This window comes from Stomoxys calcitrans, chromosome 3 (genome assembly GCF_963082655.1).
Source record: "Stomoxys calcitrans chromosome 3, idStoCalc2.1, whole genome shotgun sequence".
NCBI lineage: Eukaryota > Metazoa > Arthropoda > Insecta > Diptera > Muscidae > Stomoxys > Stomoxys calcitrans.
In genome coordinates this window covers 183,276,849-183,301,464 of record NC_081554.1, presented here as the reverse complement: position 1 = coordinate 183,301,464, position 24,616 = coordinate 183,276,849, and the positions used below count along the sequence as shown (strand labels likewise).

The 24,616-nt window shown below is 38.8% G+C and overlaps 1 protein-coding gene across 1 annotated transcript in view; it reads right to left on the bottom strand.

Annotated features, from left to right (window-relative positions):
* The window catches only part of LOC106089126 (uncharacterized), a 121,569-nt gene that overhangs the window by 1,192 nt on the left and 95,761 nt on the right, over positions 1-24,616 (bottom strand). The gene's annotated exons all lie outside the window — the stretch shown is intronic.

Below are 24,616 nucleotides of genomic sequence, written 5' to 3'. Positions count from 1 at the left end.
GATTTGAACCATACATAGCACAGTTGTTGGAAGTCATAAGAAAACACTTTGTGCAAAATTTCAGCCAAATCGGATAAGAATTGTGCCCACTAGCGGCTCAAGAAGTCAAGATCCCAGATCGGTTTATATGGCAGCTATATCAGGTTATGAACCGATTTGAACCATACTCAGTGCAGTTGTTCGAACTCATAGTGAAACACCTCATGCAAAATTTTAGCCAAATCGAATAAGAATTGTGCCCTCTAGCGGCTCAAGAAGTCAAGATCCCAGATCGGTTTATATGGCAGCTATATCAAAACGTGGACCGATATAGCCCATTTACAATCCCAACCGACCTATACTAATAAGAAGTATTTGTGCAAAATTTAAAGCGGCTAACTTTGCTCCTTCAAAGGTTAGCGTGCTTTCGACAGACGGTCGGACGGACAGACGGTCGGACGGACAGACGGACGGACGGACGGACAGACGGACAGACGGACAGACGGACAGACGGACGGACGGACAGACAGACGGACGGACGGACAGACGGACGGACAGACGGACGGACAGACAGACGGACGGACAGACGGACGGACATGACTAGTTCGACTTAAAATGTCATAACGATCAAGAATATATATACTTTATGGAGTCTTAGACGAATATTTCGAAGAGTTACAAACAGAATGACGAAATTCGCATACCCCCATCCTATAGTGGAGGGTATAAAAACGGATCATTGATTTAAATAGAACCTTCTCCCGATATTTGGCAGGCAAACACCATTTCGATTATTTATCTTTATTATACTATACTAGCTGAACCCGGCCCGATCCGCTGCGCCTTCTTTTACTTTATATGGAACAAAATTATCTTTTAAATATTTATTTTCGACAATTAAAGAGCTTTTAGTGAAATACAATGCTACCAAAATAGTATTTGTATGTATATCGCTTGGCTAACAGTTAAACAATTTAAATGCCTTTATCTGAATCCCATGACTGATTTATGAATGCGATCAACGGGTTTAGGGTCATTTGAGTTTGGATTTTAGATGTACTCCATTCTTAAGATACTTAATATGAGCCCACTATTCTCATGGGGATTATGGGAGTAAGAAGGTTTAGGGGGTGGTGTGGACCCCCAAGAAACGTGGTCCCCTAGGTGGGTATGCATTTCGTGATCTACTCCCAAATATCGTTCATTTGCGTCCCATATTGCCTTGACCCGTAAATATGTATGTCCGATTTATGGGTGTTTTCGGGGTGAGTTGGTCCCCAGACACTTGGCCCTGAGAAAAATATCCTCTCATATGCTCTTCTCTCAAATACCATTTATTTTATCCCCATATTGCCATTGGTTTGAGGGAAGTTTATGGGCTGAGGCGTACCCCAATCACTTGGCCCCAAAATTGGTTATCATATTTGTTTTGTAATCTCAAATACCTTCCATTTGGTAGGTAAATTTGTACTCTTGAGGAAGGGGCGGTACCCCAAATACATTGTCCCTCATCAGATTCGTATTTTACTCCCAAATAACTTTACTTGAGCCCCATATTACGATGATCAATAAATAAATGCTGTTTGTGGGGTGTTTTTGGGAAGGGGTAGACCCCCAGGAAATTTGTCCCAAAAATGGGCAATGATTTCGTGCTCTACTCTCCATTACTTTTCATAGGAGCCGCACATTGACCTGGTAGTTAAATATGTCCGATTTAGGTGTGTTTTGGGCAGTGGGGTTGTCCCCCAAACACTTAGGCCTGAAAATAAATCAGCATCGTGCTCTACTCTCAATATCATTTATTTGAAACCCATATTGCCAAAGGACTCAAAGTTGGATATCAAATTAGTTTTCTAATCTCAAAATTTTATTGCAAAAGTCAGCAAATATGCCCGCTCTGTGGAGAGCTCCACTCTCTTTAAGACCCAAATTGCCATGGTGAGCAAATACGTCCTATTTGGGGGTTGTTATGGTGGTGGGATGTCCCCTAGACAGTTGGTCCCGAATGTTGATATCAGATTCGTGGTGTACTCCCAAATACCTTTCATTTGCGCCCCATATTTGCATAGTCGGTAAACATGTCCGGTTTGGGGGTCTTCTGGGGGATGGGGCTGCTATTCAGTGACTTTCTCTGAAAATATATATCAGCTTCGTACTCTACTCTAAAGTACCTCATATTGGATCCCCATATTGCAATAGTCAGCAAATATTTCCTATTTGGGTAGTGTTATGGGGTGGGTTTGGCCCATAGAAACTTTTTAACGAATATTGATATCAAATGCGTGGGGTACTTCCAAAGACCTTTCATTTGAGCCCCATATTGCTATGCTCGTAAATTTATGCTCTTTGGGGAGTATTTTTGGGGAGGTACGGCCCCCAAAACACTTGTTTCCACATTTGGACCTTCTCTTTGAGCCCCATATTGCGATGGTCAGTAAATAAATCCTTTTTGGGGGTGTTTTAAGGGAGGGCGGCCCCCCGCCAAAACTTGGTCCCACATTTGGATATCACATTTGTAATCTTTGCCATGGTCGGTATATACTCACAGATGTTCGGCACTATGTAGAGGTTAGTTCACTGGCTCTACAGGAGCGTGATAAGACCAGTTCTATATATATACGACTACAGATTAATAGCCTGTTTGTCTATGTCGAAACGAATTTTTCGCATAGATCAAGAGTTTGTTTAAACTGCAATTCGAACAAAAAGGGAAGAATATCGATATATGGTTGCCCAAAAAGTAATTGCGGATTTTTTATATAGTCGGCATTGACAAATTTTTCCACAGCTTGTGACTCTGTAATTGCATTCTTTCTTCTGTCAGTTATCAACTGTTACTTTTAGCTTGCTTTAGAAAAAAGTGTAAAAAAAGTATATTTGATTAAAATTCAATCTAAGTTTTATTAAAAATGCATTAACTTTCTTTTAAAAAATCCGCAATTACTTTTTGGGCAACCTAAACAGATTCATCAAAGTCAAAAGAGCTAATAGCTCATCAAAAATAAATACTTAGAATCGTTTATATAGACGAATACAGATCGGAACAAGTAAAAGCGTGCTAAGGTAGTCTGGGCCAAATCTTAACCCTCGCACCACCATGGATCCCATTTGTCGAGTTCTTTTCCCGGTGTCTCTTTTTAGCCAAAGGAAAGGAAAAGATAAAAGAAAAGAATTGCAATGGAGCTATATTAAGTTATGGTCCGATTCGGATGAATTTTGGGGACCACAGTAGAGTCATTGTGTTAAATTTTAGCCAAATCGAATAAAGATTTCGCCCTTTAGGGGCTTAAAAAGTAAAATAGGGTGATGGTTTTATAGGGGAGCTTTATTAGGTTATATGCCGATTCAGACCATATTTGACACGTATGATGAAGGTCATGGGAGAAGTCGTTGTAAAAAATTCCACCAAAATCATTGATTTGAGCCCTCTAAAGGCTCATGAAGTCAAGACACCAGATCGGTTTATATGACAACTATATCCGGGTATGTACCGATTTGAACCATACTATGCACAGTTGTTGAAAGTCATAACGAAACACGTCGTACAAAATTTCAGCCAAGTCGGATGAGCCTCTAGAGGCTCAAGAAGTCAAGACAAATTTTGATTAATATGGATGCTATATCAGGTTATAAACCAATTTCCACCATACTAAACACAGTTGTTGGAAGTCATCCCAAAACATGACATGTCAAATTTCACCCAAATTGGATACGAATTGCGCCCTCTAGGGGCTCAAGAAATCAAGATCCAAGATCGGTTTATATGGAAGCTATATCAAAACATGGATCCGTATGGTCTACTTACAATCCCTCAACCTACACCTATAAGAAGTATTTGTGCAAAAAGCGGCTGGCTTTACTCCTTCGAAAATTAGCGTGCTTTCGACAGACAGATGGACAGACGGACGGACATGGCTAGATCGACATAAAATGTCACTACGATCAAGGTTATATATAATTTATTCAACAGAATGACGAAATTAGTATAACCCCCATCCTATGGTGGAGGGTATAAAAAGAAGACCAGTCGAACAGAAACCAACCTTTTGACATCGACAGACGGTCCATAACCTGATATAGATCCCATATATCAAGTGATGGACAATTTTAGGGCGCACTTCTTAACCGATTTGGTTGGAATGCTGCACAATGGCATCTACTATGGTTTCCAACTTGCAAGCCAAGTATGGCCCCAATCGGTTCTTAAGCTGATGTAGCACCAATAGCGGGCAAAGAACTTGACAAATGCGATCCATGGTGGAGGGTGTATACGATTCGGCCCGCTGAACTTAGGACGATTTTACTGGTTTCGTTTGCATGGGTCGTCAGTCCGACGACGAGGACTTAGAAGGCGACGAAGACTACGCTTGTGACCCACTGCCGTCTATGTTTCGTACAGCACCTTGCAACATATTCAGTGCGAATATACTCCTGTACTGACGTAAGACCTGAGAAAGATCGGAAATGCACCCAACATCGCCTCTAACATCGGTCGGTGTCGGTGAGGTGTAACCTTAAGGAGTTGGAGTTTGGAGGCGTTTCTGTTGGAGGCGTTTCTGGCAAACTTAACAGAACTAGGGTCTGGGGTTCTTCTCAATCGCAGCACGGGATGTGCCTTTCCCAGGACGAAAAAGAGGACCAAATCGTACACTTAAGCGGCAGCCCTTGCCAATGAAGGATTGCGATGCAATTATATGGTGCTTGTGTGTGGTTTGGTACATGTGTGTGGTGCTCTGTCGTAGTGTTATAGGGTACAGATTTACAAAAACAGCTCACGGCATGCAATAATATCACTGAACAATTTTGTTCGGCATGATAAACTGAGACAGAGTAGTATGCTTCGGTGGTCTCTACCAAACAAATATTGAAATTGAACCATTTTCTTTTATTTGATGTCATTAAAGCTTGGAAAATCGTTTATGCGAATTTTTATACCGCCGTTTATGCATTATTGCCATAGTCTATGTGCTATTAACAAATAAATAACTCATAGAGCACACCCCATTTCAACAACTCTTAGCCTTTAAGGGTTCCCCTTTCGTTTTGTGTCATTTCGATTTAGTTCTTTAGCTATTTCATATGCCAAATCAAATCATAGCTTGGTGACATGACACTTAGTTGCGTTGTTTTTGTGCTCTTCGCATACAATTGATTTCAAGTGACAGAGAATGTGTCATTGTCACCACCTTGGATTCGAGTTATGGGAGTGTCGTAAATTCTTTATCATATTGTTATTATTATTTGTGGGTTTTACCACTTTCGCCTTTACATTTATGACTATGTTTACGGCTGTAATTTGAAGGCATTGGAATTTATTTGAAGGTAGGGAAGAAATTATGCATAGAGAAGGGATATAACTTTGGAAGATATGATAGAAATGTTGAGGAATTTTTAGGTTAAGGAGAACAGGTAAGCCCGCTTCTACAATTTAGATGCGATAGATTCTCAAGGTAAGTTGGAAAAAGTCGTAGACGTCATGACACGCATTCTCTACAAAATTTCTGGGTGGCAGATACACCCGGACCATTTATAGCCCAGATAAGTCAATCAAAATAATCATATGCCCCATATACCCTGATCAACTCATATGGCTTCTTAACCCCCCTAGAAGCCACAATTAAAGCAATTTGACTTCAGTTATTTCTACTTGACCTCTTGCATCCTTGAAAACCAACCACATATAAGCTGTGCTCACTTGAATATATTTTTGGCATCCAAGGAAAAGGATACCCTAGTTTCGACCCAACTGAACTAAACACATATTTCCTTGCTTCTTTAGAGTTCTACTGGCTCAAGATTTTACAAAACAGATTGCGACAACTTTTCAATTAACAAAAACTCCCAAATCGCAATTTCTGCCATGAATACCAAAAATTTGTTACTCAATAGCCGATGTGTGGCCTCTTCAAATGACTAAATTACTTGGGAAAACTAAAAGTTTATTTTTGCAATGCCGTTAAACGATTCCCCAGTGTATTTTCACCGCAAGCACGCATTCAAACGAGAGCTTTGGATGACGGCAAAGAAGTTTAAAAGCATTAAATTGCGTTTTTCACGCAAAGCACACGTTGTTGATACGAATAACCCATAATGGTGAGCGCACAAAACCCATTTTGCATTTGTGCTTTGTGCCAATGCCACTCTAACACTAACACCATCAGCACCAACTCACTAACTCACTGTCTCACCGTCTATTCGTCCTTAGACTTCGTGTTATGTGATTTTATCCTTTGTTGGCAAGACTGTTTTTGCGTACATTTATTCAACTCAAGCCACGTACGAGACAGAGTTATTTTTTATAGACGTTTTTTTTGTAGCTGCTTCTTCTTCTTCTTCTACGTTTTGCAAAGCAAAAACGTTTTCAACGTGGCCAACATTTATATGGGGAAAACGAGCTGAGAAGGTATTGAAATGCACATGAAATGTTAAAAACATCTTAAAGACAGATGTTAGAAGTGTGTGTGTGGCAGAAGAGGATAACCCAAGTTTTGTTTTTGGATGAAAGCGAATATTTTTTGGTGAAATTTAAAGTCAAGGATGACAATTTTTTCTTTGGTATACCCTTAAGGCACTACAATATGACCCTACCCTACGACACTGTGCTGGAATAGTACAATACACTATGATAGTACGCTATACTACGATACTTCACTACACTTTAACACTATCATACTACCTTACTCTATGATACCCACCATTAACCAATATACTATCCTACACCATGATGCTACCCTACACTATGACACAGTGGAGTATGATGTAGTGACGTAAAGTAGTGAGGTAGTGTCGTATAGTTGAGTAGAGACGTAGAGTAGTAACGTAGGTTATTGAAGTAGAGTAGGATCGTAGGATAGTAGAGTAATGGCATAAAGTAGTGAGGCAAAGTAGGATAGAAGAGTAATGGCATACAGTGGTGACGAAAAGTAGTGAGGTAGAGTAGTGACGTACAATAATGTCATTTAGTGGTGACGTAGTGCAGTTTTGTATTTAAGTAACGTATATTAGAGTAGAGACGTAGAGTAGTATCTTAAGGTATAGACGTAGAGTAGTATCGTAGGATAGTAGAGTAATGGCAGAATGTAATGACGTAAAGTAGTGAGGAAGTGTAGTGACGTACAGTAGTGGCATTTAATGGTGACGTAGTGCAGTGTTGCATTTAAGTAACGAAGGGTAGTAATATAGTGTTTTATCGAACTTTACGTAAGGTTGAAGCGAAGTGTTACACGGTAGTAATACAGCGTAACTTGTATGGTAGTACCGTAGCGTAGGGTAGCACCCTACACTATGATGCTATGGTACTACAGTTCAAGTCAAGCTGTAATACTACCGTGCAACACTTCCATGCAACCCTACGTGCACTTCGACAAAACCCTACATTGCTGCCCTTCTTTACTTAAATACAACACAGCACTACGTTACCACTAAATGGCACTACTGTACGTCACTACTCTACTACTACTTTATGTCACTACTTCATGGCATTACTCTACTATCCTACGATACTACTCCACGTCAATACCCTACGTTACTACTCTATTATACGTTACTTAAATACAACTCTGCACTACGTCACCATTAAATGCCACTACTGTGCGTCACTACGCTTCCTCACTACTTTACGTCATTACATTCTGCCATTACTCTACTATCCTACGATACTACTCTACGTCTATACCTTAAGATACTACTCTACGTCTCTACTCTAATATACGTTACTTAAATACAAAACTGCACTACGTCACCACTAAATGACACTATTGTACGTCACTACTCTACCTCACTACTTTTCGTCACCACTGTATGCCATTACTCTTCTATCCTACTTTGCCTCACTACTTTATGCCATTACTCTACTATCCTACGATACTACTCTACTTCAATAACCTACATTACTACTCCACGTCTCTACTCAACTATACGACACTACCTCACTACTTTACGTCACTACATCATACTCCACTGTGTCATAGTGTAGGGTAGCATCATGGTGTAGAATAGTATATTGGTTAATGGTGGGTATCATAGAGTAAGGTAGTATGATAGTGTTAAAGTGTAGTGAAGCATCGAAGTATAGCGTACTATCATAGTGTTTTGTACTATTCCAGCACAGTGTCGTAGGGTAGGGTCATAGTGTAGTGCCTTAAGGTATGCGAAAGAAAGAATTGTCATCCTTGACTTTAAATTTCACCAAAAAATATTCGCTTTCATCCAAAAACAAAACTTGGGTTATCCTCTCCTGCCACACACACACTTCTAACATCTGTCTTTAAGATGCTTTTAACATTTCATGTGCATTTCAATACCTTCTCAGCTCGTTTTCCCCATATAAATGTTGGCCACGTTGAAAACGTTTTTGCTTTGCAAAACGTAGAAGAAGAAGCAGCTACGTCATTACTAAATGGCACTACTGTACGTCACTACTCTAACTCACTACTTTATGCCATTACTCCACTATCATACGATACTACTCTACGTCAAACTGCTCTATGTCTCTACTCTACTATACGCCACTACACTATCTCCCTAGTCCACCATACCACACTACGATATCCGACTCTTTCCAAGGACACTAATTTATCACCATACATCACATATCTACTCTACGATACAACACCACTACATTACCCAACAACAATTTCTTAGCTATGCTGTAATACTTTACTACCTTTCGTAACTTAAATACAACACTGCACTACGTTGCCACTAAATGGAACTGCTGCACATCACTACTCTACCTCACTACTTTATGCCATTACTCTACTATCCTACGATACTACTCTACGTCAATACCCTACTTTACTATTTTACGTCTCTACTCTACTATACGTTACTTAAATACAACACTGCACTACGTCACCACTAAATGACACTACTGTACGTCACTACAATACCTCACTACTTTATGCCATTACTCTACTATCCTACGATACTTCTCTACATCAAAACCCACGTTACTTCTCTACGCCTTTACTCTACTATAGGGCACTACACTGCTACCGTAGTCCACAATACTTCACTACGATATCCGACACTTTCTAAGGACACTACTTTATCACCATACGTCACTAATCTACTCTACGATACTACGCCACTACATTACTCAACCAAAATTTCTTAGGAGACTGCTTCACTACATTGCAATGAAAATCTGCACATGAACAGTCTATTAAGGAACAGGGGCAAACTTCTCACATATCAATGAGTGCTGTCCGATTTTAAGCTCAATGATAAGGGACCTCTATTTTATAGTCGAGTCCGAACGGCATGCCGCAGTGTTACACCTCTTTGTGGAGAAGTTTTTACATGGCTGCCATACCAAATAGGGAGACCACCGTGGCGCAGAGTTTAGCATGTCTGCCTATGACGCTGAACGCCTGGATTTGAATCCTGGCGAGACATCAGAAAAAATTTTCAGCGGTGGTTTTCCCCTCCTAATGCTGGCAACATTTGCGAGGTACTATGCCATTTAAAACTTCTCTCCAAAGATATATCGCACTACGGCACGCCGTTCGGTCTCTGCTATAAAAAGGAGGCCCCTTATCATTCGGCTTAAACTTGAATTGGACTGCACTCATTGATACGTGAGAAGTTTGACACTATTCCTTAGTGGAATATTCATGGGAAAAATTGTATTTGTATTTGCCATACCAAATGATACAGTACCTCGCAAATGTCGCCAGCATTAGGAAGGGATAACCACCGCTGAAAATTTTCATAATGTTCTAAACAGGATTTGAACCCAGGCGTTCATCGTCATAGGCGGACATGGCCTTCTTCACTACTTTACTCTATGATATTACCCTACGACACTACCCTACAATACAACGACCCTACTCTACTATACGATACTACACAACGTCGCTGCAATACAACACTGTACTATGGCAATATTCTACAGCAATACTTTCTGCCACCGCATTACACCACAACTCTTTCTATTTACCACCCTATGTCACTATTCTGAATCAATACTCTACTTTTCGTTACTAGACTTCGACATTTACTTCGGATATATTCTTAGAACACTACTCTACGTTACTAATTCATGTCACTACACTACGTCATTACTATGCATCACTACACAACTCTACGTCACTACTCTACGAGACAACATAACGTCGCTACATCACTGCACTGTGCCGATACTCTACGGCAATACTTTATGCCACCGCACTAACCCGCAACTCTCTCTACCACCCTACGTCACCATTCTTAATCACTACTCTACTCTTCGATACTAGACCTCGACATTTACCTCCGACACATTCTTAGAACACTACTTTACGTTACTAATTCACGTCACTACACTACGTCACTCCTCTACGACATTACTCTACGTCACAACTCTACGTCACAACTCTACGTCAATACTCTACGTTGGTTGTTGTATTTGTTCTTGTAGCAGTGTGTTGTTATCTATCTTTCGTCTGCTTGGTTCTTTTGAGAATTCAGATCGAGGAACTCTGCGACTAAGATGGGCTGCGTCCAGAAGGTTTGGCTGGGCAATCAAACCTGTGACATGTGTCTTGTGGTCTCTGGTCACAATCGGGACAAACATCCAGCACATTGGCGTCAATCCTTGCTCAGTAGGAATTGAGGCGGCTACATCTGCCGGATCGTAATTGAACCAGAACTACTCTGGTTTACCAGGAGAGATCAATTTCTTCAGGTGCAATAGGAGGTCGTTGTTCTTCAAGGACCATATTCACCCGGTAGATATTTACTCATCTGCTACCAGGTCTGCATGAATGTTGTCCAGATCCGCTTGATCTAGGGTCTTAGGCCCATAAAAGCCACATTTATTATCCAATTTTTCTGAAATTTGGGACAGTGAGTTGTCTTAGGCCTTTCGACATCTTTCTTCTATTTGGCTCAGATGGGTCCAGATTTGGATATAGCTTACATATAGATTGATTCTCCGATTAAGGGTCTTAGGCCCATAAAAGCCACATTTATTATCCAATTTTGCTGAAATTTGGGACAGTGATTTGTCTTAGGCCCTTCGACATTTTTCTTCTATTTGGCTCAGGTCGGATCAGATTTGGATATAGCTGTCATATAGACCGATCCCTCGGTTTATGGTTTTGGGACCATAAAAGACGCATTTATTGTCCGATGTCGCCGAAATTTGGTATAGTGAGTTGTATTAGGTTCTTCGATAACTTTCCGCAATTTGGCCCAGATTGGTATAGATTTCGATATAGCTGTCATATAAACCGATCTCACGATTTAAGGTCATGAGCCCATAAAAAAAGCATTTATTGTCTGATTTCGCCGATTTTGCTACAGTGAGTTGTGTTAAGCCCTTTGACATCTCTCTTCAATTTGGCGCAGATCGGTTCAAATGTGGATATAGCTGCCATATAGACCGATCTCTCGATTTAAATCTTGACCCCATAAAAGGCACATTTATAATTCGATTTCGCTAAAATTTGACACAGTGACTTATGTTAGGCTTTTCGACATCCGTTTCGTTTATGGTTCAGATCGGACCATATTTGGATATGGCTACCAAAAAGACCAATATTTTATTCCACAAAATTGAACTATGACTTGTACTTAATAGACAACTCAATATCCGTGTCGAATTTGATTTAAATCGGACCATATTTTGATATTGCTGCTATGGAGGCACAAATTATGCATTTTCCACCAGATTATGACGAAAGGTGGTTTATGCCGGTGGTTTACATTATTATGACAGATTATGACGAAAGGTGGTTTACATATGTACCCGAGGTGTTGGGCCCCGACCCATTAAGGGTTGGCGGGGGAAGAAGAGGCCGATGGTCTCGCTGGGAATGGATGGCTGATAAGCACAGATCCTATTTCGGAATCCGAGACTCCTCCCCCGTGCTATCTTCTTGACCGCGCATATGAGGCGTAGGCAGATGTTTTCGATTGAAGGGTGGGAAAAGGCCTCTGGGCGTGTATTTTAAGGAACAGGACGTCGCTTATCCTGAGGCTGAGGAAGTATGACTTTGTTGACACTGGTAGCATTTCGGATTGATCACTGCAATGTCATATCCTTGACGAGTAGAAGACTCTCGTGCACCTTGTGAGTCAATGCCTCAAAATTTTGAGGAGAAGCCACAGAAGAATGGGTGAACACCTCTTTTTGTGCCTGCATTCCCTGCAGCCACTTAGTCTTCATAGGGCAAATACAATTTTGGGGTTCTCCAAGGGCCTGAATTGGCTGAATGGACAATCGCCGGTAAAATACCCTTCATTTTTGTACATTGGCATAATTTTGATTCTGTTGACTCTGCGGTCTTGCACCGCACCTATCGTTGTTTCCCCGTTTTCTTTTATACCCTCCACCATAAGATGGGGGGTATACTAATTTCGTCATTCTGATTCGTCTGAGACCCCATAAAGTATATATATTCTTGATCGTCGTGAAATTTTATGTCGATCTAGTCATGTCTGTCCGTCCGTCCGTCCATCCGTCTGTCTGTCGAAAGCACGCTAACTTCCGAAGAAGTGAAGCTAGCCGCTTAAAATTTTGCACAAATACTTCTTATTAGTGTAGGTCGGTTGGTATTGTAAATGGGCCATATCGGTCCATGTTTTGATATAGCTGCCATATAAACCGATCTTGGGTCTTGACTTCTTGAGCCTCTAGAGTGCACAATTCTTATCCGATTGGAATGAAATTTTGCACGACGAGTTGTGTTATGATATCCAACAACTGTGCCAAGTATGGTTCGAATCGGTCCATAACCTGATATAGCTGCCATATAAACCGATCTGGGGTCTTGACTTCTTGAGCCTCTAGAGTGCGCAATTCTTATCCGATTGGAATGGAATTTTCCACGACGTGTTTTGATACGATATCCAACAACTGTGCCAAGTATGGTTCAAATAGGTCCATAACCTTATATAGCTGTCATATAAACTGATCTTGGGTCTTGACTTCTTGAGCCTCTATAGGGCGCAATTCTTATCCGATTGGAATGAAATTTTGCACGACGTGTTTTGTTTTGATATCTAACAACTGTGCCAAATATGGTTCAAATCGGTTCATAACCTGATATAGCTTTCATATAAACAGATCTGGGGACTTGACTTCTTGAGCTTCTAGAGAGCGCAATTCCTTTCCGATTTGGCTGAAATTTCGCAAGACGTTTTTTATTGTTACTTTCAACAACTATGTCAAATAAAGTACAAGTCGGTTCATAACCTGATATAGCTGCCATATAAACCGATCTGGGATCTTGACTTCTTGAGCCTCTGGAGGTCGCAATTATTATCAGATTTGCCTGAAATTTTGTACGACGGATTCTCTCACGACCATAAACATACGTGTTTATTATGGTCTGAATCGGTCTATAGCCCGATACAGCTCCCCTATTAATCGATCTCTCTATTTTACTTCTTGAGCCCACAAAGGGCGCAATTCTTATTCGAATTGGCTGACATTTTACGCAGGTCTCCAACATAATATAATTTAATTGTGGTCCAAACCGGACCATATGTTGATATCGCTCTAATAGCAGAGCAAATCTTTTCTTATATCCTTTTTTTGCCTAAGAAGAGATGCCGGGAAAAGAACTCGACAAATGCGATCCATTCGGCCCGGCCGAACTTAGCACGCTTTTACTTGTTCTTTTCTAGTATTTCCCAGGGCGAACACAATGGACCTAAGGTCTCCTAATGAAGCGGCTGGTAAACGAAGTAGCTAGTCGTGTGCTCTTCAACCTGACCTAAGCTTGGTGCTAGTCCACCAATATAACATAGTTAGTACACTATACGGTGTAGTGTGTCCAGAAGTCAGCTTTCATCATCTTCTACATGTTTCCCATATTATTTTTTTAGTTTTGGGTTTAAAGGACTATATTGCAAAAAAAGGGTTCAAATATTAAATGCTTAACTGTAAATCGATTTCGTTTGTCCCCACCCCGTTACTCCTTCACGATTAAATTTCCTCAAGGATTTGTAATTTCTTTTTTTTTTTTTGATTTCTTTCCTTTCGGTTTCTTTGTGAAAATATGTGACTGCTGTCTATGATTGGCTTGGCGTGACTAGGATTTGCTTTTGAAAATGGAAATTATTATTATTTTCCGTTATCGTTTCCCTTTATTTTTGGGTTAATTCGATGATGTTATTTTGCGGTTGAATCTATTTAAATTCGGATGGGAAATATTGTGAAATATCAACCAAAAATATATATTTATTTTTGGCGTTATTTTTAATGATGATGACATTAAGTTTCAGTTTCTGCAAATGCGTGACCAAATGGTTCACATTGAACAACGGATGGATTTGGTGAAAGAAGGTCATCCAAGAAGGGTTTTGTGGGAAATAGAAGTATTAGAAATTAAGAAGGCCTTTTCTTCGTCTTCAATTTTGCTTGAGGCGAAACTAAGGAAAGTTGTTTTTCATTGGAAATGTAGTATTTTCCAAAATTTCCTTAAAAACCATTTATAAGAAAAATTAATTTTTAATTAAGACATAAATTAGTAGTTCAGCCAATTCGGATAGGAATTGCGCCTTCTAGACGCTCAAGAAGTCAAGACTCCAGATAGGTTTATATCACAGCCATATCAGGTTACAGTTCTTGTACAGTTCGTTTCCCCAAAAACATCACCGCAAATCAAAAAAGGACCGATCGAAACAATGTGGGTATTAAATGAGAAGTATTAAAGAGTATAATACGAATATGGTATTTAAATTTGGGTCTAAGTACCGAGGAAATCGCCCTTACCACAAAAATCCTCCCAACAGACACATGTCAATATGGAACTCAAATGAAAGGTATTCGGATGAGAGAGATTACTAATAGATTACCAATATGACAAAAACTAAGTCCAGGTAATGGGAGGTGTCCCTACCCCCTCAAATGGGAATATTAGCCGACCATGGCTATGTGACTCAAATGAAATCAAATTGGGAGTAGATTGGGAAAATAAATTAAAATTGTTTTAAAGTATCTACGTGGCGCTTTAACTCCTTAAAACACATCAAACAGATTATTTCATCCATCTTGACAATATGGGACTCAAATGAAAGGTATTTGAGAGTAGAAAATAATTCACAAAGTTATAGTACCCTGTACCACAGTAGTGGTGTTGGGTATAAAATAATCCAGTTTTGGGGCCAAATGTTTGTGGGTAAGTCCCACTGCACCCCCTAAACTGAACTTATTTCCGGAACATATCAATATGAGGCTCGAATAAAAGGTTTTTGGCAGTAAAGAACGAATTTGATACCTGTTTTTAATGCAAAGTGGTGGAGTGACAGCTCCAGGCCCAAAACGCCCTTCAAACCGTAAACATATATGGACCATGGTAATATTGGGCTTAAATGGAATGTATTGGGTTGCCCAAAAAGTAATTGCGGATTTTTTAAAAGAAAGTAAATGCATTTTTAATAAAACTTTGAATGAACTTTAATCAAATATACTTTTTACACTTTTTTTCTAAAGCAAGCTAAAAGTAACAGCTGATAACTGACAGAAGAAAGAATGCAATTACAGAGTCACAAGCTGTGAAAGAATTTGTCAACGCCGACTATATGAAAAATCCGCAATTACTTTTTGGGCAACCCAATATTTGGGAGTAGAGCACGAATTTGACATAAATATTTGGGCGAAATGTCTGAGTTAACATCCCACCCCCAATGACGACAATATAGAGCTCAAATTAAACATATTTTTTTGACTATAGTAATATTGGGCTGATATAAATAGTATTTTGAGAATATGGCACGAAGCTTATGCTATCTATTTACCTTAAGGGCCAAGTGTCTGGGTGGCCCTCTCACTCCCAAAATACTTCCCTAACAGGACATATTTACCCACTACAATATAGAAGTGCCAAGAAAGGTAGAGCAAAAATTTTTCCATAAAAATTTCATTTCAGAACAGGGGCATTGAGTCCTGTCCGATTCAAATTTGAGCTCAATTAGATATCAACTTCGTTCATTATTCCCAACGGAAATTAAGTTCAGTTTAGGGGGTGCTATAGGGCATACCCCAAAACACTTGGCTCCAAAATTGGATATAAAATTCGTTTTCTACTCTCAAATACTCTCAAAGGCTCAAATTTTAATACCATATTCGTATTCTACTCTCCAATACCTTTCATTTGATCCCTATATTGTCCCGATCGGTTCACTTTTGATTTTAGGTTGTGTTTTTGGGATAAGGGGAAGGGTCCGTCCCTCTTCCGATATCCAAAAAAATATATAGCCTATGTTTCCTTCCAGTCTTCATAAAAGTTGCAGTTTTTAACCGATGAATTTGTTACAGAGATACGTGTTATACTCTTATACAGCCTTACTGAATATGGTAGAGATAAGACTATGCATTTTTCAACTGTATTATAACGAAAGGGGGTCAATATATATTGGGTTGCCCAAAAAGTTATTGCGGATTTTTTGAAAGAAAATAAATGCATTTTTAATAAAACTTAGAATGAACTTTAATCAAATATACTTTTTTTACACTTTTTTCTAAAGCAAGCTAAAAGTAACAGCTGATAACTGACAGAAGAAAGAATGCAATTACAGAGTCACAAGCTGTGAAAAAATTTGTCAACGCCGACTATTTGAAAAATCCGCAATTACTTTTTGGGCAACCCAATAGATGATATGGATTCATAAAAAAAATGCATTTTTCACAGTATTATAACGAAAGGGGGTCAATATATATATATCCGAGGCGGTGGGTATCCAAAATTCGTCCCAGCTGAACTTAATGCCTTTTAACTTGTTAGTTTTTAGACCGATTACTGGCTTGGGTGTATGTCCATAGTGGCATGGGGCGGATTAAAATCCAGACCCGTTTTTCAACCTAACCTTACTAAACCGACTTAGAATCAATTACTCATATCATAAATCTATATCTGTCTGTCACTCCCAAGCTTTTGTGATTGAACAAGAGGTCCTTCTATGAAGAACATAATACTCTTATGTTCTTTTTTTTAAAATATATCTGCCCAACAGGAGTTCATTTAATTTTTGTTTTACCTATTTATTATTTTAAAATTCTTTTCCTTTATAGCTAACATCGGAATTCATGCAAATTAAGTTGAAATCTTGTTGATGTTATACAAATGTGATGTTGCTCTTCTCTTCAATAAAATATTTAAAATCATAATACTCCCCAAAAAACGAGTTTGACCTAAATATTCGTACATGCAAGTATGCAAGCATTTTTTCATTCGTATAATGCCAAAGTGATAGGGGTGCGCAAACAAGGCTCATTGTTTAAGGGGCCTTTAGATAGCTTTTGAGGTCATTCGACTATTCTATCATAAGTTCACACATGGAAAACTATGAATAGCCATTATCATTGACTCATCTCTTATACATTGAAAATAAAGAAAAAAATTGAAAATCCATAGAAAGTTTAGACAATTCGGTTAAAAATTGGGACTTTCAGAGAATCAAGAAGTCAAATCAGGGAATTGGTTTGTGTGTTGCCTATTGGCCCATCTTGAATGTATTTGATGTTGATGCTGAAGGGCATAAATGTATTTTATGAACAAAATCCATGGATTTAAGGGACTACAGAAAGTTCCTTTATAAAGGGGAACTTTTTTCAAATATATTTCAATACAGTCCATTTGCTATGTCCAACACCCTGCAAATGCAAATTTTGCCCATGAACATTCCACTAAGGACCATGGGCCACAAACCCCACTTGTTCCCCACGGGCTTCTGACACGAATACAATGACTCGAATGCCTTTCTAATCCTTGACTATTTTCCAGTCATCAATACAATCTTCTGTAAAAAATCAGCCCTAAAAACTTTACAGACGGTATTTTTCGCCTACGCGATTACAGAACCCGTGCCGTGTTCCCCGTTTTCACACACAGGCCGCAATCCGTCCCCCATGTAACAACCTATCCTTGTGCGCCATTCAAGACCTTCAAAACCATGTCTTTCTAATCCTAGACTCCATGTTCCCATCTCCAATGCAATCTGTTGTAGAAAATCACCCCTAAAAACTTCGCCTATTACGATAACTATAAAGTCACCCCCTGGAGAATTGGTAGCCTAAAGACCAGTATTTTTTGTCCACGCGTAAACAGAACCCATGCCGTCTTCCCCGTTTTCACAAACAGGCCGTAACCCGTCGCCCATGTAGCAACACATCCACCTGCGCCATTCAAGACTTCCGAAACCGTGTCCAAAAAATTCCCTGTGTCACACAAACTTTAACACCCATCCTGTCCAATCTATCAAGAAGATCGTCCATTACAAGGATCCAGAGTTGTTGGCCTCTAGTGACATTCACCCTGGCTCCCAACCGATATGGATGGTGCTATCCTCAGAGAAGGCCTTAATCTTAATCTTATATTCCAAGACTGTTCGTGATCTTACCGTCCTGGTTTTTATTGCCCTTATGGCAATTTTACTGTGGCTAAAGAGGTTCACACTCAACGTCCTCGCGTTAGCACCTCACCACTTCACGCATTTCGTGATCGCTCGGATCTCCGCCTGCAGGGCCGTATTATGGTCGGGCAGACTAAAATAGATCTCAGTCCCTGAGTTCTCAATGTAAACCCCCAGGCCCACTCTGTCCTCTAGCATTTGGACAGAGTGGGCCTTGTAACATGATCTTCCAGACGGCAATACTAAGGTTCAGTCAATCCAAGACAGTGCAGTCCGATTCAAATTTAAGCTCAATGTTAAGGGGTCTCCTTTTTATAGCCAAAAGCAACTCGAAAAAGTTAAACAAGTAAGATCGTAATAAATTAGGCCGGACCGAATCTTATAAATCCTCCACCATGGATCGCATTTGTCGAGTTCTTTGCGCGGTATCTCTTTCTAGGCAAACAAAGAATCGGGTAAGTATTGTTATGCTATTGGAGATATATCAATTTACAGTCCGATTCGGACCAAAGGTGAATTGAATGTTGAAGACCATAGTAGAAGTCATTGGGTGATATTTTAGTCCATTCGGATAAGAATTGCGCCTTGTAGGGGCTCAGGAAGCATCATCGGGAGATTGGTTAATATGGGAGCTGTAGATCGATTAAAACCATATTGCACACGTATGTTGAAGGTCATGGAAGAAGCCGTTGTACAAAATTTCAGCAAAATCTGGTGAGAATTGCGCCCTCTAGAGGCGTAAAAAGTCAAGATCCCAGATCGGTTTATATGGCAGCTATATCAAGTTATAAACCGATTTAAACCATATTTGACACAGTTGTTGGAAGTCATAAAAAAATACTTCATGCAAATTTTCAGACAAATCGAATGAGAATTGCGCCCTCTAGAGGCTCAAGAAGTCAAGACCCATGATCGGTCCATATGGCAGATATATCAGGTTATGAATTGATTTGACCTACACTTCGCACAGATGTTGGACGTGATTCCAAAACGCTACGTGCAACATCTCGGCTGAATCGGATAAGAATTGCGCCCTCTAGATGCTCAAGAAGTCAAGACCCATGATCGGTTTACATGGCAGCTATATCAGGATATGATCCGATTTGACCTATACTTGTTGAAAGTGATTCTAAAACACCACGTATAAAATCTCTGCCAAATCGGATAAGAATTGCGCCCTCTAGATGCTCAAGAAGTCAAGACCCATGATAGGTTTATACGGCAGCTATGTCAGGTTATGAACTGATTTAGACCATACTAAGCACAATTGTTGGAAGTCATTACAAAACACTTCGCACAAAATTTCAGCCAAATCGGATGAGAATTACGCCCTCTAGATGCTCAAGAAGTCAAGACCCATGATAGGTTTATATGGCAGCTATATCAGGTTATGAACTGATTTAGACCATACTAAGCACAGTTGTTGGAAGTCACTACAAAACACTTCGCACAAAATTTCAGCCAAATCGGATGAGAATTACGCCCTCTAGATGCTCAAGAAGTCAAGATCCAAGATTCGTTTATATAGCAGGTATATCTGGTGATGAACCGATTTCAATCGTATTTGATACAGGTGTTGGAAGTCATAACAATACACCTTATGCAAAATTTCAGCCAAATTGGATGAGAATTGCGCCCTCTAGATGCTCAAGAAGTCAAGACCCATGATCGGTTTACGTGGCAGCTATATCAGTATATGAACCGATTTATACCATATTTGGCACAGTTGTTGGAAATTATAACAAACCTCTTCACACAAAATTCCAGCCAAAGCGGATGAGAATTGCGCCCTCTAGTGGCTCAAGAAGCCAAGACCCATGATCAGTTCAAATGGCAGCTATATCAGTATATGAACCGATTTGTACCATATTTGGCACAGTTGTTGGAAGTGATTTCAAAACATCACGTGCAAAATCTCAGCCAAATCGGATAAGAATTGCGCCCTCTAGAGGCTCAAGAAGTCATAACCCAAGATCGGTTTATATGGCATCTATATCAAGTTATGAACCGATTTAACGCATATTTGGTACAGTTGATAAAAGTTATATCAAAACCCTTCGTGCAAAATTTCAGCAAAATTGGATGAGAATTGCGCCCTCTAGAGGCTCAAGAAGTTTAGACCCATGATCGGTTCATATGGCAGCTATATCAAAACATGAACCGATTTGGCCCAATTACAATCCCTACCGATCTACACTAATAAGAAGTATTTTTGCAATATATCAAGTATCTAGCTTTACTGCTTCGAAAGTTAGCGTGCTTTCGACAGACGGATGGACGGACGGACATGAGTAGTTCGACGCATACTTAGACGCATACTTCGAGGTGTCTTGGTTCTTAAATTGGATATCAAATTCGTGTTCTACTCCGAAATAGCTTCTATTTGAGCCCCATATTGCGATGGTCAGCAAATAAGTCCTGTTTGGGGGTGTTTTTAGGAAGGGGCGCACATTTTGATATCATATTCGTATTCTACTCGTAAATATCTTTCATTTGAGTCCCATGTTTACGTGATTGGTTTAAATATATGTTGGGTAAGTTTTGGGAGTGGGCCGGCCCCCATTGGTACCCCATACTTCGAGGATCTTAGACGCATACTTCGAGGTGTTACAAACGGAATGACTAAATTAGTGTACCCCCCATTCTATGGTGGAGGGTATACAAATTTTTAACTTTGACTTAAAAGACATTTTTGAAGTGGTCTTAGTCGTCAAAGTTAAAATTTTTTTAGTTTTGCAGTTTGATTTTTCGTTCGTGTTTGTAGAGCTGCATTATTCGACGCAAAGCTCCTCAACGTGCTCATTCGGTACAGACCTTAAGGGTATGTAAAGTTTTAACGTTTTTTTTTTTTGGTCATTTGATTGTTAGTATTTAACAAGAATTGTCCTCACAACTTTGGGCCCCATTTGAGTGTTCGCCTTAAGCTCTCACAACCAAAAGATTTTACCATGTACATTAGGGCGGGTTGAATTGTATGGAAGAAAAAAAACTAAAATCGTATAGAAAAAACGTAATCTACATAAAATTCTAAAAAAATTTTCCGAAGAATTTATGGATCTAAAATCAAATCCTAATCCGCACCTCTCAACTTGGGAAAAACTATTGGGTTGCCCAAAAAGTAATTGCGGATTTTTTAAAAGAAAGTATATGCATTTTTAATAAAACTTAGAATGAACTTTAATCAAATATACTTTTTTTACACTTTTTTTCTAAAGCAAGCTAAAAGAAACAGCTGATAACTGACAGAAGAAAGCATGCAATTACAGAGTCACAAGTTGTAAGAAAATTTGTCAATGCCGACTATATGAAAAATCCGCAATTACTTTTTGGGCAACCCAATATTATTTCTACATTTATTTCAAAGGCGGGCATTCATACATTTTAAAGTCGAGCGGCCGGGATTAGAAATTGATTTTAGATCCATGGTTTCTTTGGAGAAGTTTCTTCGAATTTTACTTATGAATTTATTACGTTATTGCTATACAATTAAAATGAAAAAAAAAGAAATCGACCCACCCTAATGTACATATTTATTTCCATATACATATCATCATATTTAGTCTTTTTGCAGAGTGTCAAATTTAGTTTTTATACTCGTTCTTTGGAAATACAATCAGATATACATGGATGCACAATAAGAGAAAACGGAAACGGAAGCGACACACTCACACTTACACACCAACTTGTATGGTATCAGATAAGAAATCTTTAAATACATGTGTACACATTTATGTACACATGGACTTGTTTAGCATGTGACATTTATAATATTTGAGTGCGTTTTATAACACTACAAAATTGTGGTTATTGTTGTTGGTTTTTTGTTACTTTCTTTTTTTTTGGCACAAAAACTTATTTAATAATGAATATGAAGCTTTAAATATTTCACAAAAGAATGCAGTCGCAATGACATATGTGTATGGTCGAAGGGAATAGTATATTAAAATTTAGTGTTGAGCTTGCTATGATTTAATAACAAAGTTTGTGATAGTTTTTGTGTGTAAGAGAGAACAATAAAAATTCAATTAAGAAGATTTCATGTTGAGGGATTTTTAGTTTTATTTAAGACTTGTATACGAATTGTAATTTAAGATATAACAATTCTTAAAGAACACTCTTAGGTTTCTTGAAATCAAATAAAGGTCTTATAAGAAGTTTAGGTTTTTTTTTATAATGCTGTACGAAGAGCAAACCAATCGGATTTTGTTGTCCTAACATTTACCACATAAGAAAAGCTGATATGAATGGACATTCAAAAGAAGTTATGGAAATAAAAAATCAATAAGAACAACTTAGAATCACTGTAAGCGCCTTACCATTAAAACAAAGTAAAAGAAGTAAGAACGTGATAATGTGGGGCAAAGCCGACCTTTTGATATCCTTAGTCAGGTTTGCTGACTAAGAGTTCGAAAATAAAATTTGCATATATTCGAAGTGTAGAATTTCGACTAAAATCCGTTCATACTGTTGGTGTCTAAGAGGGAATCATGCGTTTGCAAAGGCCCTCAAAGTGCAAATACTGAAAATCTGAACCGATTTCAATGAAATTCACTACTGATCAGAAGAGACATAAGAAAACCCTTGGCTAACAAATCACAAAGTTATTGCAGTATTAGACAAACAAAAGATAATGGATAACAATTGCTATGCTATTGGAGCTATACCAAGTTATGAACGCGCAATACTTGGTTTGGATGGTGGAGACCAAATTAAAAGTCACTGTTTGAAATTTCAGCCAAATGGGATAAGAATTACGCCCTCTAAAGGCTCAAGAAATATAATCATGAGTTCGGAAAAGAATTGACCCCTCAAGAGGCTCAAGAAGTCGAGATCCAGGATCAGTTTATATGGCAGCTATATCTTCATACTATGGTGGATAGGCGGAGGATTGGAAAAAAATAAATATAGGTCCTTTATGTAAAGCTGAACCGATTTCAACCAAAAGCTGCAACCAAAGTAAAAGTCATAAAAAAGTCATTGTGCTAAGTTTTAAAAAAATCTGTTCAGGAATACACTAACAAGGGCACTTAAAGGGAAAATCGGGTGATACATAACTATTGGGTTGCCCAAAAAGTAATAGCAGATTTTTTAAAAAAAAGTTAATAAAACTTATAATGAACTTTAATCAAATATACTTTTTTACACTTTTTTTCTAAAGCTAGCTAAAAGTTACAGCTGATAACTGACAGAAGAAAGAATGCAATTACAGAGTCACAAGCTGTGAATAAATTTGTCAACGCCGACTATATGAAAAATCCGCAATTACTTTTTGGGCAACCCAATATTAGAGCTATATCTAAATCTGAACAGATTTCTACGAACAGCAGTGCCCCGAGTTGAAAGATATTACCTTGTGCCAAATTTCTTGACAATCAGTTAACAAATGACTAAATTCTTAAAATTTTTTTGTCAAAATCGGACCAGCATATACACCCCGAGAAAAGTTGATAGAAAACGTACTCATTTCAATACCATACGGTATTGATAGTAAAGCAACAACGTATGGTACAAAAACAATATCGGTTGGTATTGATGAAACATAAAATGGTTAGTACCGTTTGGTACTAGCCTTATTACCGAAATGGTATTGGTTTTAATATCAGTTTGTTATTGGTTTTAGCACCAGATCATTATTGGTTTTAGTACCAAACCGTTATTGATTATTCCACCCCCTAATGAACTAAAAAACAAGTAAAAAGGTATTAATTTCGGCCAGGCCAAACTTTGGATACCCACTACCTCGGATATATATGTAAACCTCCTTTTGCCATAATCCGGTGGAAAATACATAATATAGGCCCCCATAGCAGCTTTATCGAAATATGGTCCGATTTAGACCAAATTCAAGAAGTACAAGTCATTGTTCAATTTTGTAAAACAAAATATGGGTGTTTTTGGTAGCCATATACAAATATAGACCGATCTGAACCATTTCGACATCGAAATCGGATAACAAATGTGCCTTTTATGGCCCCAAGACTTCAAATCGAGAGATCGGTCAAATCGAGAGATGGCAGCTATATCCAAATGTAAACCGATCTGGGCCAAATTGAAGAGGGATATCGAAGGGCCTAACACAAATCACTCTACCAAATTTCGGCGAAATCGAAATATAAATGCGGCTTTTATGGGCCCAAAATCTTAAATCGAGAGATCGGTCTATATGGCAAATATATTGAAAACTGGACCGATTTAAGCCATATTGCAGAAAGTTGTCGAAGAGCATAACGAAACTCACTGTCTCTGTCTCTATCTGTGACATATCCCACGAAGATGTTGAGGGGCCGAACCT